This window comes from Polypterus senegalus, chromosome 1 (genome assembly GCF_016835505.1).
Source record: "Polypterus senegalus isolate Bchr_013 chromosome 1, ASM1683550v1, whole genome shotgun sequence".
Taxonomy (NCBI): Eukaryota; Metazoa; Chordata; class Cladistia; order Polypteriformes; family Polypteridae; genus Polypterus; species Polypterus senegalus.
This window is the reverse complement of record NC_053154.1, coordinates 165,680,613-165,694,300: the sequence shown is the minus strand read 5'-3', so window position 1 is coordinate 165,694,300 and position 13,688 is coordinate 165,680,613. Positions and strand designations below refer to the sequence as shown.

Here is a 13,688-nt window from a genome sequence, read left to right as displayed (position 1 = left end):
ACTCCTAGAGTCCATCCCAGTGCAAAGCAGGAATCTCTCGAGCATATTCATACTCATTCAGAACCCTTTCGCAGCAGTTACAAGCGCCTTACTTATAGAAAGCAGCAGCGACATTACGAGAGAGGCATGCAAACCTCACACAGAAAATAACTAAATTCGGAGACGTGATCAAACTCTTCGAATGACACATTCCACTGCGCCACCCAACTTAAGAGGTAGTCACACTTCTATTATCCGCAAGCGCAATGAGACGTCGATCCTCTGATGACTTCATTGCCCATCACTCTCCAGTCGCACAGCCTGTTTCTCAAACCGCGCTTACTTATGGGTAGTGAAGTCTTAAAGTCTACATGTTTCGGGGCGAGAAGTGGCACGTTTCAAGTTTAGAAGAACTTCATTTCCCGCCGCTCCCATAAACCACGTACACGCGCTGAATGCTCGTTTTTAATTTTCCAACTGTGTATTATCTACCAGGATATTTTTTGCGACTCACTAGGGAAAACAGGTGCTAAGTAACGTGGAAAGGCAACGGAAGGTAACGGACTTTTCTGAGTGAAACTTGGGTGTTTAGGCTGGGCTAACAGTTCCGCTTCCCCTCCGCCATTGTGCTCTGTCGGTGGTTGCTTCGGTCCGAGAGTGACAGAGAAGAGGCAATTGTAGCGAAAGTTCTGGCTACCCCTTACTGAAGAGACGCCTAACTTGGAAAACGCAGGGGAGACGTGTTAATTTCGGAGCGGCGTTGCCGGCTGGGAGGAGGAGCCGCTGCCAGGACTTCGGTGGAACTTTGAAGGCATTGAGTTTCGCCCGGTGAGTGAGGCGCATGCCAATTTACCGCTGGTGCCGCCTGCTTGTTCTTAAGCATGTTCGGAGGAGCAGACGGCTTCAGGGCACGGTACCGGGACAACTGGCAGACTAGTCTACAGACTGACTGACGGAAAACGGACGGCTGTCCGTCATTGTCTAAGGGGAAACCAATCAGCCATAAACTTTTTCTGGGGCATTAAGTCGGCTCAGGAGCGCCGCGTAGCCGCCAAACATGGCCCGTGTTGCAGGTTGGGCCCAGGCAGGAGGGCGTCCTGCCGAAGTCTGGGTCCAGCCACTATTGCCTAAAGTCAGGGCGCGGAAAGCTGTATGGTAGAGTGACAGCCGTCCCCCAGGGAGTATGACTGGATTTTGGATTTCTAGGAAGTCATGTTTTGTTAGAGGTAGAGGTTCCCACCCTTGTTCTGGTTGACTAATCTGAACCCCCAGTGGTTTTCAGCCGTTAGGGTGCCCGTCAACGGCAAAGTGTCTGCACTTGTAGGTGTGCCAGTCATGTATTATCCTTATTATTTATATTAAATGCCTTATCAAGCGTTCAGCATTTTATAATTCCCAGAGGATTAGTTGCCGTTGTGGCCGCAGGACGTTTTAATAAAGATTGGTCGATAAGAAGTCCGATAAAGAGAACAACGGATAAGAAGTACTTGCTCCATTGAGGCCAGTTCCCTTGCACTTGCATTGACTGAAGAAAGCGATTGCCTGAAGGAACACATGCTTTCCACACTAGTTATCTTAAAATCGGTGATTCCTTTCAGTTTGCAAAGGAATTGCTTACAAAGTAGACTCTACATTTTATTTCCATTCAACCTTAATATTTCAGTGTTGAAGTGCTTCCTGTCTCATAAAGATGTACTTGAAGCATTTTTAATTTCAATTCTAACAGTGGTTCCTTGTTTATGTGAGAACCCCGGTTAATGGCTAACATTGCTTTTAACAATAGCAGGATTGCTGCAGCTAAAAGTAAGGAGTGTTTATACCATTGCAGGCATTGATATCTTTTTTTAGGTGTAATACGAATTGTTGTCTTTAACAAAGTCATACTGAAGACAATGGGAATACAAAGAGAGCTTAAATGCTGAGACTGTACTTGTCACATTAGTACTGATGGATAGATACCTTGCTGCCTAAAGAAACATAATGATCCAAGGTGCAGAATATTGAATGATAAACTGAAATTTTGTTAAAAAAAGTGTGGCGTAATGAAAGTATCCTAAACTCCCCAATTATTTAATAAAGAAAATACATAATTGATCTGGCATATTGATCCATTTCCTGAAGCTGCTTATCTAGCGTATGGCCTTATCAAATATGTTTGCCATTTGTAGAAGCATCTTCCGCCATCTTACATAGGGCACTATGAAATCCTTTTTTTTTTTTTCCTGATTTTTAAAATTTTTGCCAATTTGTACTATTCAAAAGTATATTGACGTGTCTGCAATAATTAAAAAATAGACAAAAGGCATTTTATATTTGTTCTATTGAAAGTAGAACAAATTGACCATGTGGAGTTATTTAATATATTTTAACTTGAGTATAAATAAATGTGCAAATTGCAACTTGAAACATTTGAACTTCTTACATTATAATGCCCTTAATCAGTGTGCAGATTGTTTTAATTTAGAGCTGTGCTCATTTAGCTTTTTTCCATGTCTTAACACATCCCCACTGAATTGTATGATTGTGGGCCACCTTGTGTTTCACTCACTGAGAGACTGTTTTGCAGCAGGGAAGAATGTCTTGTATTTGCTGAAGCACCTCTCACAGTCAACTGAGCTGACCTGGAAATGATATACATGAATAGCAATGGTATTTCTGCAACCCTTAGGAAATGCTGCCCTGTCCCCTTCTAAACTCACCAAGCTCCACAGAAGAAAACAGAACCTTGTTTGAGGCACTGTATTGATATGCTTTTGAAAAGTTGGTGTCCCAGTTCGTAAATGTCAGTTGGATATTATTGTGCCCTAAATTCCGAGTTAAGATTGTATGTCTTAGTTTTTTTGGCAAATGGTGATAGTCTCAATGACAGTTTTCCCATTAGTCTCATGCAACTAACTAACACTTGTTTCTTTATGTGGCAGTATTAATATTAACACTATAACCTCTGACATGCAGCTGGCAGATACACAGTACATTTTGATTTATGCATTACATGCACAAATGCATAGAACAACAATGTGATTTCTGGAAGGAATTGTTTGCTAAGATAAAAATGATCATATCTGGATGATATAAGGACAGTTTACTATGAGCATTTACTATGTTCAGATATTGTGTAATAATCTCCCAGAAATGTTCAAATTCTGAACATTTAAGTGTTTATGTCTGAAATAGATTTTTTTATGCCTCAGTTCTGTGCTTTAGTCCGTATTCTGTGCATTATATTAATCGGGTCCAAATTCTAGCTGCTAATGAAAGTTGATTTACTTACATAGCTCATAAGTGCTCAAAATGTGCTGTAGAATGGAGCAGTCCTTAATTATTTATTTAAATATCTTATGCGAATTGAAGATGTATGTATACATGCATATGTGACTTTGTTGACTAGATTGCTGCTGGTTCAAGTCTTGTTTTGTATCTCATTAAGTGGGTAATGAAAAAGCAGTAGATATTCTTGAGCTTAATTCCCATTAAGTGACTATTTTCTGGTAATGGTTATAATAGCCTTCCAAATATAAAATTGACTGGAATGAAAACTTGCACCCACTTTAATCCTCCATGTTTCACACCCCAACCTTATAACTTGCATAGAACTGCTTGTTAGTGGATTGCAAGATCATTCTACCAGTGACTTTCAATGGCTGAACATTCCATCACATTGGCTGTGCCACTCCCACTCCTATGAGTTAATAGTTTTCATATGGCTTTTCAAATACTGCTAATTCTTTTCTTTTTTCCTAACCTATGTATTTTTACCACTTAATCTATTTCCATCTTAAAGTATTGTTTCATTTTCATAGCTTTTCTTCAGACAGACTGTTATTATCCAGGATATGTGACAGTGTCATCAGTGGTGTGCATTTATAGACAAATTGTAAAGCTTTATGACCTCTTTTGCAGAGTTATGGCTTATGGAGCATGCATGGCTAAAACAAATTCAAACAGCAAAATTTAGTTTAGATCTGTATCATCTGCTATTTGCAATTAAAAGTGTTGCTATTATTAATAATCCAGAAACATTTGAAAACATTTAAAGGTCCTGAAAACTCTAAATTTACATGGATGGCAGTTTTGCCCTTGTTATCAATACACTTTCCATTCACAAATATTTGCTAACTTTTCTGTACTCCAGTTTTAAGAAAGTATATATTTGAAGTTATATTTTTAAATTTGAGTTCTAGTTTTTTGCCATAAGAATATTATGTGATGGTATTCATTATAGAAAAGGCATTGCGTACATTTTTTTGTAACGCCTAATAGAAACCAGATCATTTGCAGTGATATAAGATGTAACCAAATGTAATACTGTACAATATGGAATAATTTTAAAAGTATAAACATTTTTGCAGATATATGGAACTGCTAATCAGATTTAGCTTACATGATTCAATGTATCCCATGTACTACTTTGCTAAATGCAGTATATCTTATCCCATGGGCTAAATGTATGTGGAGTCCCCCCGATCCCCCATCGCTAGTGGTTTGCTTCAGTGGGGAACTGGTGAACCATACAAATATGTGAACTTCGTAGAAATTTAACTCTGCAAGTTAAAGTGGGATGGTGATACAGTGAGTAGAGTTGCTGCTTTACATTTTCAGCATCTTACTTAGGTTTTGTGTGGAGTTGGCATCTTCTCCAGTGTCTGAGTGAAGTTTTCTTCCACAGTCCCCAGGTATGGTGATTTTAGGTTAACTGTTATTACCAGATAGTCCCTATTTCTGTATATACATTAGAAGACTCTGCAATGGACAGGCATCCTGTCTGGAGCCTTGTGTCCAGTGCTGCTGAAGTTAGCTGTGGTCCTTCATAAATCTGAATTGGATTAAGCACATATGAGTATTGTATTGAAATTAGCTAGCTCATTATTCATGTGTTTGGGTGAGTGCTTGCATATGCATGTGGTTGCATTTATTTGTGAAAGTACTGCTTCACACTTCTCACTGAATATTCTTTACAGCTTCAATAGAAATTAATATATATTTATGTGCTTTTTGATTATTAGATAACAAAAAGTTGAAACAGTTAACAATTAATACTCAAAACAACAATTCATAAAACGTCATTTTTATTTTTTTAGTGAAGGGCCAGCAGCCTCATTACATGTCTTAAGGAGGGGCAAAATGCATTTACAATGCATGACTGTGTAGTTCTTACAATTTAAGTGCCTTGTAATAATTTCTGTGTGTGTGTGTTAGTGGGTGCAGGATTTCTATATTTGCTGTTAGACAAATACATTTCTACTTGTACTGCAACAAAGCTAAAAATACAGTAAGCTGCTTATTTAAATTTATTTGTATAAATTGCCTAGAAGATGACTCTGTGGTGCAATGATTATTGCTGATAATGTTCTTGTGGAGTTTGCATGATTTCCCTATTTCTGTTTTGGTTTTCGTTGACTTACTGTAGTTTTCCTCACTCTTTTTCAAAGGGATGCGGGTTAAATTAGCCATTGACTGCAAATTTGCTCAGGACTCTTATGTGTCAGCTGGCACAGTTATCGACTGGTACCCTATCCAGGACCTTTTTCCTACCTTTTCCTAGTGCTGTCTTGATTTTATCCTTTTTCTCATGACCCATCATTTGATTAAATGGCCTTGTCTATTGGATTGCATATGTCTTACTATTGTCATCAGGATAGTATCTTATTATGTATGATTGTGTCATATTTAAAAAGGAACAAATACACCCCTGTTCATGAATTATGTACAATGCCATTAGGTTCCCAAGCTGTAAAATTATCATTTTGTTTCATTATAGGGATTTATGATTACTTTTGAGGCACAGTGACACTGTACATGCTAGTCTTGTTTGCTTTTTTAAACTTTATATAATAGGTTGCTGTAAATGAGAAAACATCAATTTCTAAAATATTTGCAGAAAAATAAATGGTTTATTTATTAGGCTATCTATATTCTTGCTGTGCTTTTATGCATTTACTTTTTTTCAGGAGCAAGGCTGTCATTTACATCCCTGTATGTCCGTTAATATTGCTCTGCTTGTTTAAACAGTTAATATTGCTCTGTTTGTTTAAATTACATGTTTCTTTTATCATGCTAATACACATTACTATCTAAGGTGATGTGCACTGTTGTGCGAATATTTTTGTAGATTTATAGCTGTCAAGTGAGTACATCTACATGCTCATTGGTTGAGTTGAGAGACAGCATGGCTAGGTCAGTATTCAACATAGGATATACAAAAATGTTGGTTATAGAAGAAATGCATGCAATAATAGTAGGTGGAGATTACAACATGACATTAATTCTATGATTGATGAAGCCTCATGGGCACATACTGTAGGAATGGAATTTTAAAAGTCACAAACATTAGTGATTTGAATTGCAAAGTTTTCTAAATACAGGAGAAACAGTATTTAAAGACTTGTAACTCTCTTGTTTATATGTGGTCAGTACTGTGCCTTTGGCTCTTTGAAAGTTAAAATTCCTACTTTGTAAATTGATTGAAATTGTGAATATGATAACTCAGTTATGTCATTCCCAATCTTTAATTGTTTGAAAGTTGTTTTCTTTATTGGTTAAAAAGGCCAGGCATGTGGTCACAACAGCACATATGCAATAAAGTCTGGTGGGCAACAGTGTAATTTAGTTTGCAGTTGTATTATTGCTATAGAGATTTTCTGGTATCAGTTTTATTCAAAATTACACTGAGAGCAACATTATGTGCTAGGGCAAAATGAAATATTGACACATTTTTGATATGACGAGACACAATCCTAAGGTAATATCACAGCACATGGCACCTTATATAGTACAAATCATATACTATTTACTGTAAACCAAATTTACATTGCAAACTTACTCTGAACCTCAAACAGCAAATAAACTAGGCAGCAAAGTGACACATGTAACTTGTAGTAATGTAACATTTTTTTTTTTATCAGAAATTTAAGCAAGAATAAAAGGTTTTTGCTTTTAAATGCTCTGTTGCAACAGCACATGCTCTCACACTTTTTCAATAGGTATAGTTGTATACTAAATGAAATAAGTGTGAAACATGTAAGCCAACAAAAAAAGTATGTTAAAAGCTTATAGTTTTATTGATTAAACATTAATGGTAGATTTCATGTACGCAAGTCTTAAACTGTTAGTGAAGTGTTGATTTTGCAAAGGGCAGACTTGACTCGCAACAAATAGACAATTATAATATCATTTTATCTTTGAAACTGTTTTGGTTTTTTTTTATGCAAAATCTGTTCATATTTTACTTGGTAGTCATGCCTCTTAGTACTCTTAGAAACAATCTTGGAATGATGCACCATTATACTGCAGGGAATATTTGTGCATATAGCAGTACTCGTGCAAGGTTAATTAAGTCACCATTTAACTTAATATACACACCCTGAATGTTGCTGGTAAATGGAATACGCAGAGAAAACTTGCCTGTAGTGAATTTTTTGGCATTATTTTAAAGTTAAAATTTGTCTCTTTTATGCATTTGCTTTACCATGAATGAGTCTTGGAAACCCAGCACACATTTAGGCAGCCTTGGGCTAGACAGAAACCATCCCTTGCGGAAAACAACAGTTCATCACTTAACATATGCCCTGTAATCTTTTGACTTCTACCAGGGCCATTTAGAGTTTTCCTATAAAGAGGTGACACCCCTGTATTAATGTGTGTTTTATTTTGATATGTTTGGTTCTGATATTGGGATTACAGTATTGATTAAATGTGTCATTCTTTATGTGGGGTCATAGTGCATTATAGTGCCAAGTTGTATGTTGCATGTGCTGCAAATTGTCTGCATCAGTGAGAATACTGCTTCCACACTGTTCAAAGAAGTTAAATTCTAGATATCAAATGCTTGAGGATATCAAAAATGCGATGTTTGGAAACTAAAATCCTCTTAGTCCTACAGAATAGTATTGTCTTGCAAAATCTTCATAGACTGGGCAATTGATATTGCACACATCGTAAACAAATAGCTTGTCAGATCTGCTGAAAATACAGCTGATAAATGTAACATTAAAAGGAAACTGCTTGCAATTTTGACTCACACCGTACCTGGTAGCTAATAAAATCATGGGTCTGTTTTGCATTAAAGGAATACACCCAAAAAAAAATTTATATATTTTACTTACCCATTTCCTTTGTAGTGTGGGCTGAGGAAATATTTTAAGCATGTTTTCGTGGTGAAGTTACACATTGAATATTTAAGCTCATCCGAACTGCTCAGTAACCAGTTCTACACTAACGAGGTGAAAAATGTCCACGGAAAAAAGAAAAAACATTGTTGCGTAATCCATATGTCCATTACCCATTCATATGGCCAAAATGTTCAAATTTTGTGCATTTTTTTTTTTTTTGCTAAATTATTATCAACTAGACATTAAGCCCATTACAGTAGCGTGCGCTAGAACAGTAGTGCATAAACATTAGTAGGACCAGTCTATATTAAATGGCAAGGGACGTTGACCTCATTCTGTTTCTTGTCTTAATTTTTTTTTGTCAAAAATATTTTTGCATGAAGCCTAAAGTAAAATAATAATAAAAATAAAATAGAAACATATATGACAATACAGTAAGTATAATTAATATTGCATAAGTGTAAAACTTTGTAATAATCTGTAATACACAATATCTGAAGAAGATATTACCTCATGAATTTTTTCTATAAAATTTCATTATAGACAGCATTTCTTGTAAATATTCTTTCTGAGTTTGGCAAGAGTTTGCCTTGTTCAGGACCATCTACAACCTTGACAACATCATCTGGAAAACTTCTAACTCTTGATAATGCAACATATATCTGACTGTGGCTGAATACTGGTTCTGGCAAGTAAATGCCAACTTTTTGTAAGGTTTGCTCTTCTGAGTCTTTCACTTTTAGCGTTTTTCTGACGCTCTTTTTCTTCAATCGATCTATTTGCTCGTATTTTTCTTTGTCTTTCAGCCTTTCTTTTGTTGATGTTTACTTGTTGAGCTGACCAATCTTCCAGGAGATATTTCTTATATAGGATTTGGTTGTCTGTGTCTTTTGTCCTACTTGACGTGTGCTTTTTTATTTTGGGTGGCATGTTGTTAGTAGATATGTCTGTAATATTTTCTCTTACAGTAATACTGGCTTGTATGTGGCTGTTATATGCGTCAGTGTATTGTGTGCCTTTAACTTTCTCTCGCAGTAATACTGGTTTGTATTTCTGTAAAATTTTCTCTGACAGTAATATTGGCTTTGATGTCCGTAATAGGCCTATGACTTTAATTTTCTGTCACAACAGTGGGCAATCAGCAGAGTGTCCCCAGCAACTGATGTAATGTGTGGTGTGCAGTTGATAATCGTGACTGTGTCATCTCCCCAGCAAGTATTTTAATGTGTGCTGGCGTGTAGCTGATTATTTTATGTGTGGCGTCTCCCCAGCAACAAATTTTATGTACGCGGCCGCGACTACCTAATCTGCACTCTCCCCAGCAATGATATCTTTGTCTTTTATTTGCTTATCATGCGCTGCTGCGGATAGGCCATTCACTGTGTGCCCTGCTTCCAGTGTGTATGCGTCCAAGGTGCCGTGCTCATGGGCGGGGCACGGTGCAATGTGCGATGCGGCCTGGCGCATGCGCACTTCAGCAGAAGACACACACGGATACCTGGACGCACACTAGGCTTTTATTAAAGAGGATGGTTACTTCCTGAAAGCACTTAATTGAATGTCAACAGAAAAGACTAATTCCCAAAACACTGTATTATAAAACATGAGTTACATGAGAATTGTTTTTCTTTTTTTTCCATGGACATTCCTTTTAAGTATTTAACACATTTTCAAATTGGCCGTTCAGTGATCAAAGAACATTCCAATGTTTGGTTGGTATATATCCATAAATGTATAGTTGAGCAAGCTTTGTGGTGATGCATTCGTTATGCTTGGTTCAGAAATAGCCCACCATGTCTTGTATGTGTGCAAAGCTGCTAAGTTGCCTCAAACATTTAGGATTAATTTGTTAGGTGTATTTTCTCTCACCATTCCTAATAAATTTACTGTTTCATGGAAAAATACCAACCTAACTTTTAATTTTCTCAGTCTTTGTATTTATTTGCCATTGAACACTGTTCAAATTATTTCAAAAAGTGGATGTAATAGTAAGTAATGTATTTGTAAATTATACTTTTCAGCATTTATTTCCTGTTTTGTGTATTTACCTTTATATCATTGTAACCAGTTCTAGTTCTTGAAGTCAGTATTTGATGTAAGTATAATGCAGCAGGAAGGGTAGACTTTACCAAGTGTGCTCAAATTCTTTTTGTTTATAAAGACAACAGTCCTGCCTTTCGACCTCTGCTGCATTTCGGCCATAATTTTTTATTATTCTTTAATGGCTCTTGCTTAGGCCCATAATAGAAAAAAACAGGTCATTGTTACTCTTGTCTTTATTCTTCATTTGAAGCAAAATTAACGTCTTCATGTATTTTTATTTTAGCTGTGCTGTTATTTGGCACTAACTCAATTTTGTTTTCTGACTCTCGGGTGTATTGTATTGTTTATTTTTTCCAGTTGATATTCTGTTCTTGCACACTATTGAAGAATGACTTTTTTTATTTTAACCACTATATTACCACTGTTATCTCATGGTTTACTTGCTGTCCTTGGGGTTGGTCAAGATTAGCAGACTTCTCTATACCATCAGAATGTGGGATTAAAGGTTCTGTGGCAGAAAACACGTGTCCGGATGCTGTCACTGTCCGTCATCTCACTTCTTACTCTCTGCTTGTTTTGATTTTGAGCTTGCACAAAAGGGAAATTGGAGTCGACAGCAAAGTGGGCAGTCTACCTTTAAAACAGGAAGTAGTGTGCTGAATTTCCTTTTATAGGCTGTTCAAACACAAAGACTCAAAGTCCGTTTTTCCTGTAAACAACACTTCCGTAGCTTGATCTCTGAGCAGAAAGCAGGCAGTACTAGGGCTACCGATCCACTTCATTATTAACTTATTGACATAGCTGGTTTGTAAACAAAAGCCATACCAATTTGGCAATCAAATCATGACAGTTTCCCCATGTAATTGATAGACAATTGCATCATTTTCTTAACTAAAGGTGTCAACTTTACAGTTTGTGAGAAAAGTGTATAGTTTGCTTTCTAAAATCGTATTGTTTCTTGGTTAGTGCCTCATTTGTCTGGCACTGTTCACTCTTACTGTTTAGAGGCCACATTTACCTGTTAATGTATTTGGAGCAGGTATTGTGCAAAGGCTACACACCCAGAATCAGACATGAAACTTCTGAAATAGCACAGTGTAAATAGGTTTGACAGCTAGGAAATGCCCTGATAGTAGCCTGTTTTTTATACTATATAATAGAAAAAAAATCATACTATCATTTTTTCTAGTTTTCACTGTACGTGGGATTGCAGGGGCCCAAATACCAGAAGTTATCTTATTAGGCAGAATGATAACTAAGCGTGTACTTCATAGGTAGTTTAATTTAAGGGAAAACATTCATGATAAAAAATAATCGTGATTTTAAAGAAAACATATAATGAAAAAAAAAAAACTACTGTGTCAAAATTAAATTCTTGTTAAAATGTGAAGAAAGCCCTGGTCATCAAAACAGCTGTGTGTAAAAGCAAAGTTATTCTTATTTTACAGATACCAGCTAATCAGTGTTTCTGTATCAACAGTAACCTTAGTAACTGTAGTCAGCTCTGAGTTAACTATAAATGGCAGTGCTAAGCCGTGAGTACTAAATATCAACATAAGCAATTTAGAAAGGAAATAATTGGATGGAACATTTCACAATAAATACTACAAAACAAATCTCCAGTTTAGAAAATTATATTCTGAGGTGCCTGTAGCCATTTCACCACCTGTTCAGGAATCTTGGGTGGTCATGGTTTTCTGTTTGGCTAATGTTTGATTATTTAAGCAATTATTTGTCTGATTATTTGTTGAATTAGTCTATAGTTTGTGTTAGTGCTACTGTTAAGGATATTTTTACAAAGATATATAAGTAATAGGTGAAGTAGTTTATTGATCTTATGCTGTGCAGAGTTTACAGCAAGTGTGGCAGTTTCTTCCAGTTATGACCATTCACACAATTTAAAGAAATGCAAGTTAACTTAATTACGATTTTCAGAACTGGCTTGGTGTGTATATTGGTGTTCATATGAATGTAAAACACCCAGTGCTTCTGAGATAGGTACTACAGCTCCTCCGAAACCTATAAAAAAAAAAAAAAATGATGAAATGAATCATATTAAGCAATACTGGACCTCCTCTGGAGCTGATAACTAGGGTTTGATATTGACAACAGCTGGTTGATTTTCTGAAAATTCATTAAGCAACAGATCTCCTTGCTTGCAAAGTGAACTACTTTAATTTGTTTTATGTGATATCTGCCAAGTTGCATCCCCTAATTGATGCCATTGAACAGGTTAAGGATCACCAACTTGTTGTAACATACAGGGTATGCTGCACTTCCCCGTTTACCCACGTATGCTGTCTTATTCTGCACAGTTGGAAGAATACATTTTTTAGCCCTATATTAATATTGCCCTTGGCTAGCATTCTTTATAGCATTTTTTGAAGAAGCTCAGCCACTGTACTGTAATTCCTTTTTACTCACCTCTGTTTTTTCTGTTCTATTCTGTGACTGGGAAGGGAATCTGAATATAATTGTTAGATACAATACATGGGCTGGTATTCTAAAATCAGTTAAGCAAAATTGAAAGGTCTGTTAATCATTTTCACTTAGTAGACCACTTACATATACCTGGAATTGTCCAGTTAAGGCTCAGTGGCAAAGACTAGATCTACTAGACCCATCAGTAACTAAGATTCAATTAAACTTTTCAGTGTGCACCACAGTTCTTGATTTGTTAAAGACGTTACAGTGCTTGCCAGAGTATAAAGTGTATTTTATTCCCCCATACTCCCTTTATGTTTTTGTTTGAAGGTAATTATGGCAGGGCTGGGTCCATGTGCTTAAGGAAAAGAATAGGCTAGAGGATTCATCACAAAAAAGCTCATTTGAAAGGGTTTAAGATTTACAAATTTTATCCTGCACTTGATAATGCTGATGACATTTTGATGTGTGAAGTGTGATCAATAAGAAGTGTGCTACAAAGTGAGAATTATGCCAAGGGTAAATTTTTACGTGTGGCTCTCCGATTTTGCGGCACACAAACTGATGTTCTGATAATCCTGTGCTTCCAAGTGTGGTGGTTATGAGGCAGGAGTGCTTATGCTATGCTGGACATGACTTTACTTGCTGCAAGTAGCTGTGCACTGGAGCCTGCCACAACTTGAATGAGGTGAGAGTCAGAGGGAGGGATCTGCTTTGGCCTAAAACCACAGTTGAAAGTGCAGACAGAAAAGGAGACAACAGCATTTTTAGACAAAGGTAACCAAAGTCTCTACTTTTACAATTATTTATGTATGTCCCATTAAAACCTTAGCCAGCCAAAGCTTCTGTTCTTGTGGGAAAATAATATTGTGTTGAAAACAGTTAGAGAAAATGGAGAAGTGCTTTGTGCATGTGGTAAAGAAGAGTTGCTGGCTGGGCCCCTTTATTTGCCTGGGAAATACCTTATTGGAGTGTCTAGACTCTCTGCTGATCCTCACAGGAGTGGTGCTGTCATATGTAGTGTAAAGCTTCTTTACACTTATGCTGGGCTCTTTCTGAATTGTGAAGTGTCAGTCACTTCTGCCTTCAGTTTAAAGTTTCACCATCTGAGAGACTGGCATGTCTCTTTTTCCA

At 36.7% G+C, this 13,688-nt stretch overlaps 1 protein-coding gene across 4 annotated transcripts in view; it reads left to right on the top strand.

Annotated features, from left to right (window-relative positions):
* The first annotated feature begins 347 nt into the window (after positions 1–347).
* The window catches only part of LOC120534503 (serine/threonine-protein kinase PAK 2), a 37,232-nt gene continuing 23,891 nt past the window's right edge, over positions 348–13,688 (top strand). Inside the window, exon 1 of one of the 4 annotated variants that reach the window (XM_039762126.1) lies at positions 348–807. The gene's annotated coding sequence lies outside the window, so the exon portion shown is untranslated. Of the gene's footprint in view, positions 808–13,242; positions 13,332–13,688 lie in introns of those variants that run through there. The other 3 variants (XM_039762122.1, XM_039762109.1, XM_039762116.1) reach the window with 3 other exon arrangements.